The sequence below is a fragment of the Magallana gigas genome, chromosome 1, assembly GCF_963853765.1.
Source record: "Magallana gigas chromosome 1, xbMagGiga1.1, whole genome shotgun sequence".
Taxonomy (NCBI): Eukaryota; Metazoa; Mollusca; class Bivalvia; order Ostreida; family Ostreidae; genus Magallana; species Magallana gigas.
The window spans coordinates 41,055,586-41,062,555 of record NC_088853.1 but is presented as its reverse complement, the minus strand read 5'-3'; the positions used below and the strand labels follow the sequence as shown (position 1 = coordinate 41,062,555).

The 6,970-nt window shown below is 32.3% G+C and overlaps 1 long non-coding RNA gene across 1 annotated transcript; it reads left to right on the top strand.

Annotated features, from left to right (window-relative positions):
- The first annotated feature begins 2,149 nt into the window (after nt 1-2,149).
- On the top strand, nt 2,150-4,260 carry LOC109619731 (uncharacterized). Its single transcript, XR_010712040.1, has 5 exons — nt 2,150-2,275; nt 3,176-3,256; nt 3,528-3,654; nt 3,779-3,865; nt 4,148-4,260. It is a non-coding gene; the product is annotated as an uncharacterized lncRNA (long non-coding RNA).
- Nucleotides 4,261-6,970: the final 2,710 nt, after the last annotated feature.

Genomic DNA, 6,970 nt, shown 5'->3' with positions numbered 1-6,970 from the left:
TTTAGTAAACACAGATTTACATGTATAGGGTTCTCCATAGTAAAACATCTTTACCTGTCAACATTTTAGAGGTCAATTGTTGTTCAACCACCTTTAAAAAGAAACCTTATTCAATACAACATACATCTACATGATATAATCATGATAAATAGCTTCAAATCACTTAGAAATGCCCTTACAAGTAACCCCCCCCCCCCACCATCTTTTGATTTTCATAAAAAGGAATGGTTTGAAATGTTTTACCTAATTTTATGAAACTTGTGGCAATTTCCTTGTGTTATTTCTCACACATATTTGAAAACAATCATCAATGATTCTAAAATTTGGTCTTTATTTGTTTATTGTATGATTTGTAACATTTTAATTAACAAATAGACAGCTGTCCTGTTTGTGATTTCTTGTTTTCATGAAAAAAAGTAAGCTAACAATCATATTTAGTGACTATCTAATCTATTCTGATTTTTAGTCTCCTTCTAACCATGCTAAAACAGTAATTTACAACCTAGAATTTAGACATCTGCCTTAAATTAAAATTAAATTCAAACACACCCAGGTAGCTGGAGACAGATCGAGTTGATTTCCATGAAAAATGTTCAAATTTGACATGTTTTTCTACTTTTTTATGCATATATACCTTAGAAAGGTAGACATAGGTTGTTTCTTGTTCATTTCAAAAGTAATTATCATAGCAGATGTTATTTCTAAGTCAGATGTACATTTACATATCCTACATGTAATCTTAATGCAGACAATTGGAAGGGGGGGGGGTGATTTTTCCATTTTGTAAACACATCTTAATATCTTTATAGAATAAAAAATAAAGGAAACATAATTGCATACTTTTATTGAAAAACAAATTTTCACAACAATTATGAATTTCTTTAAACAGCCTTAATTTGTTTTTCATAATTTCTTATCAAACACAAACCACAACATGGCATGATGCTTTCTTAAAGTTCCATTACTGTTCTTGCATTATCCGATTTAATTTGAATTACCGGTAAATAGTCTGTAGAACACAAGGAATATGCATGTGGATAGAGGTGACAGGTTAACCTCAACAGCTGACCCACTATAATCAATAGGTAAAAGCAATGTGGTGCCATGTGGTAAAAAGAGTCCGTTTTGAGCTGAAATCAAAAAAAAAAATTAGCTGTGTTTACATACATGTACTAGTAATAGCTGTGTTTACATTAACATATGCAAAGTATGTCTGGAAAAAAATACACTGACCATGCAGTGTAATAAGTATGACATATCCCAATACATGACATAACATTTAGGCAGTACAAGATCAAAAATTTGCATATCAAGTCATAATATAATATTAGAAATTTTTCTTAGGTATAGACACTTATCAAATTGAGAGAGAGAGATTGAGAGAAAGAGAGTTTATTACTTGTAGTGCAACAGTCAATATTTCAATTCGTAAATTACAAAGGAATATTACCCATCCGAACAGCGTCAAAGTACATGTATTAGCTTCTGGTATATCATGTTTTATCAATTCTACTGGTTTGTTTTTTTTTTTCAAACTGAGCTACATGTATCTGGCACCGGTATTTAAACCAGTCTGACCGTCACCCCCCCCCCATTTTAAATGATCTTCACCCTCAAAGATCACCCCTGGCTCTTCCCCTGGCAGGAGTTAACCTGTCAGTTCCAGGGGTTGGTCACAACACCAATATTGTATAGGGATGGGACGATCCACAGATGCACCGGTGCATCACGGTATTTATTTTGACAATATTTTGATCGATACATTTACCATTAATACATTACGATACCTAAGCGAACTTTTTTTTTATTTTCCAAAAATATCTGAGCTTCATATATCGGCTATTTTTAGTCTGCGCACCTAATATGAAAGTACAAAGATGGCGGAAAACCTCGTTAAGTTGTCAAAACTGTTAGGAAGCTAAATCTGGAGTGTGGACAACTTTTTGGATTACTTGTTTATGAAAAAGTAGTGTATATGAGACTTAAGTAATTTGTAAATTGTGCAACGCTCATTTTAAATATATCAAAATAACTTTGGACATGCGGTAACAGTGGCGGATCCAGGAATTTGAAAACGGGGGGCGCAGTTAAAGGCAGGGGGTTTGCATAAATAAAGTTGATTCATTAACAGAAGCCCCGTGTTTTCTTGAAATTAATTCGATAACGAATCCGGAATTAATACGAAATCGGTTTTAGTTTTGTCGATGACAAAACATACGTCACATTTTTACGTCACGGAGGCAGCAGATCGAACTGCAGGATGAATTCAGCAGAGGTAATGATTGTCAAGCATTCGTTTTTATTTACTTGCATTTGAAAATTATATCGTACAATTACCGATGGCAAAAGAGTAAACATGCAGCACGGAGCTGTAATTAACTGTGTTCTCCGGGAAAATTCGGGTTGAATTAATGACGATAAAATGATGTTTCCCTAGAGAGCTACAACTAAGCAGCTATTTGGTTTAGTTAATTTAAAAAAAATCAATACTTATTAAAACCCATGAAATATATGTCGATCTTGGATAGGACGCATTTGAAAACTGAAATATTGAAAGTAGAGAAAAACTAGAGCAAAGCCTATGCAAAGTAATGAGTAGGTCTTCCTTTGCAACTTTTATTTTATAAGTGAAATGATTACTGAATTACCTCTACTATAGTCTGTCCCAAGTTATTGCTTCCATCGCTTTTTGATGATTTTTAATAAAATTACACATACTTGTGAAAGAAATACAGTTGAAATCGTTAAAAGAGAATATATCCAAGATTTCTTCATTGAACAATTATCCCTATTCACTCAGAAAAATTCACAGGAACGAAAACAGATTCCTTACGGAGATTTATAATGGGGAATGTTTACATCTTTTTTCCATTCGGAATACACTCGGAATACATCGCGCAATTTTTTAACGTTATCATCCGGGCTTATTAATGGCTGTTGCAATGCAAAATCTCCGTAGACTTTCAATTTCGGGATGTGTATTGAAATCTGAGGCGGTAGAGGGGGCGTTTCAAAACAAATAATCTGGACATTTTTTATAGTAGTGGATGAACATTGTTTGAGCATAAAGGTATTTACTATTATTGAAATATCAAGCAAAAAGTGGTGGAAGCAAAAACTCGGGACAGAGTATAAGTTGTATTCTTATTGCATGGTAATTGAAACATTTTTATAGGTATGCATTGGCTGCTTGACATATCCCTGGAAGAGTACATCAGCTAGCTAACATTCAATGACAGATGTCTCTTTGAATAATGTAAGTACACATACCATTGCATTTCACAATTTAAACATTTTTTAAGGGTCATCAACACCGCTGGGAACATTTTTTCCATACAAACCCAACCTAATAAATAACTCAAAGATATAGATTTCTATGACATACTTCATAAAAAAGTAGAAGTCACTGGGTTTTCAGGATCATTAATAATAATCTGTTGCATGACACCTACATTTGTATTTCTTAGTAAGTAAGTGTAAAAATTTTGATATATCTATTTATCTAATGCATGTATTATAATTTGTAGCAAATGGATATGATACAGAAGTTTCAAAGATCTGTTTTGATGTAGCCTGAAGATTTTGTAATGAATGATCCAGGATCCAAAAGCAAAGACAGTTGCAATGTGGTTGCTAATTTAGTGACAGATTAAGGTAATTCAATTTAGATAAGGATTAATGAAGGCATGTATCCAGTCACCCCCTTACATGTATAAATTATATTTTTTATCATGTATTTAAATGATTGTATGTACTTAAGTTTGTATTAATATTTTAGAAAGAAGTTCAAACAAGCATTGTCATGGGAAAACATTAAACAGAAAGAAGTTGGAGGTGGACAAAAATCAGGATGAATATACTAGAGGTAAAAAATTATTTTGTCAAATTAATACTTGTGATTGACCTTCTATTTGCCTCTCCCTCTCCCTCTCTCTCTCTCTCTCTCTCTCTCTGAGAGCTTGCAAATAAAAGAAAAAATTATTAACAATTGTAAACTTTCTTCATGTTGTAATGTATTTGCAATAAAATCTAAATGGATCCTGTTATTCTTAAACAATATTGTTGAATAAATAAGCAACCGAGCCATTTGTAAATTTTACTTTATCATAAAATGAAATTTAATGTTAAATTCTTTGTTTTTTTCCAGAAACTATTAAAGCACAGAAGAATGACAACAATATAAACCTAAATGTAATCATTCAAGGAATTAAATTCATTTTTAATCTCGAAACTGTCTTTTTTCTGTTACTCTAATTTTAGTTAACAAGTAGCTGGAAATGCAAAATGAATGTTTCCAAAGATCCACTGAAGTTACTGAGTAATCAATTGAAGTGATGCAAGCAGCAAAATGAAGTATATCATGAATGAACTGAAAAATTAAAAATATTCAAGTAATTTAATTTTAAGCAATTTACATGTGATATGTATGTAATTCATGTGAAAAACGTACGTTGGATCCACATACGTAAAACGTATGGAATGTATCACGTATGTCTAACACACGTGTAACATACGTTTCACATATGTTCATTAACATATGTTAAACACACGTGGTACTTAAATCACGTTAAACGTACGTGAGGTCACATACGTATCACACATGTTTAACGTATGTGAAACGTATGTGGCACATTTTGCTGTGTAGTTTAAACCAATAAACACAGTAGCAAGGCTTTTCTTCACACATGTTCACATGCATTCATTTCAGAGACATGAGTGATAAAGCAACATCAGACATGTACATGCAGATCATGGGCGGATCCAGAAAAAAATTTTCCGGGGGGGGGGTCCGAAGGATAATTATGTTTGCCCGGGGGGGGGGGGGTCCGAGGCATATTTGCGTAAATTTTACTGTGTAAATTTCATTAACTTTCATTTTCCGGGGGGGGGACCCTCCGACCCCCCCCATTAGATCCGCGCATTCAGATGTTATTCAAATGCATGCCTTCAGTTCACACATATGGAAAACATATATATTATTAACGCACGTGTAACATGGTTTTTAGAACTCATGTTAACCATGTGTTTATTAACATATGTGTAACATGTGGTTGAGATCTACATATGTAAAACATGTGATTCACATATGTTTAACATGTGTAAAATTTAACGTATGTTAAACATATGTGATGTTGAACGTATGTTACCACACGTATGTTAACCATGCGTGTCTCAACATATGTTTAACGTACGGTTTGACTTCACATGTGTGTAACGTATGTTTAACGTATGTTGTACGTGTGTTAAGTTCAAACATATGTGAAACGTATGTGGCACAATTAGCTGTGTACTCGGAACGATTTTATAAAGATTTTATATTTATTTAAAAAAAAAATTAAAATTAAAAACTTTTTCTGTGTTTATATTCCAAAAGGAACACAAAAGGATCCAAAAGGAAATTTTGATTTTCATTAAATGCCATAATTTACAATATAAATGTACTAAATATTGTCTACTTGAGAAAGAGTTGTTTAAGAAATTAAAAAAATCTGAAGTGTAGGGTGTTAGCCGCTATCTAAGCACGTTTTATTCATTAAAACGTACTTAAAATGATAACGTTGCCCAGCTCTTGGCACGTGGAGGCCATCCATTTTAAGAGCCATAATTCAGTATTTTTGGAAAAACAAAAAGCCAAAGTTCCAATTTGTTAAAAACTGTTAGATAAAAAAATACATTATAGAGGTAATTAATTTTGTTAAATGTAAAAAGGAAACCTTTTTTTTCTTATTAAAAAAACAAATAGAACGTTTACATCATTGTTTTAAAAGAAAGGTTTTAGAAAAAGAACAAATAAATAATTTAAGTACCATAGAAATTATGTAAAAAAAAAAGCCTTAATACATACATTCATGCACCATAAACCACTTGCAACATGCAAAAAAAAAATAATATATAAAAAAAAAACAACGAACAAATAAGGCAGACGAACATAAATTATAAGAGCACTAAAAGGTATTTACAAAGCACACCTATTTGTCAAGACAAAAGGACTTAAACATATTTACAAGGTACACCTATATGTCATCTAAATAAAAAAATTGATTTCTTGATGAATAAGTTAAATCGAACTTGGTCAATATCGCATGTGGATCAAACTGTTCTTATCGCTTTTACATGACGCCCTACCAAGGCCAAGACTCAGGTTATCCAAGCATACAAGTTTGAACCAAGACAATATACTAGCAACACAATTTTATTAAAAAACATTTTTTGACGGAAATGTTGAATTATCTACGTATTTAAACTTAAATAGCAATGATAAAATAAACAAGTTTCCAAATTCAACATTGTAATTCGCTTAATATCGCCAAAATGTGTAACCCGGGCTCGCTACCCATTTTAGTCACCTGAAAAATGAAAATGTGCAATAAATATTGAAAAACTCATTTTGTGATAATAAAATTTCAGCGAAGACAAAATAAGTTGTAACAAAGTTTTCCTGCAAATTTCGTGCAGAACAAATGAGTATTTTTTAAGAAATCAACAAAAACCCGGTTATCAGTTTCGAAAATCCCGGCCCGGCCCGGGTTTTGCTACCAATTTTAGTCACACTCACATTCGCGGGTTACAAACAGGAGGGCCGCGTCAAACTTTGCAAACATTTGTTCTGCGTGGCCGATTAGAACGTATAAAATAAGTAGTTGTGTGTGTTCATTGAATTCATAAATGATATTTACCATGAAAATTAGTACAAGTAACTCGTTATTTTTTTCCTTGGGGTGTTTTTTTATGTAAAGAACCAATGATGATTCATACAACAATTATATTTTTGCGACTCATTTGACACTTGCGTCAATATAATTTTTTGTTTTATCTCAGGTTTATGAGTATTACTGCTCGAATCATATTGTAAATAGCATAAACCTAATATTGTCATTACTTACCGCAAACCCCCTCAACCTCTGACATTTCATTGAAAATACGGTTTTTTTATTTACAAAAAGAAAGCAAAGGCTTCTTGTAGCACTTT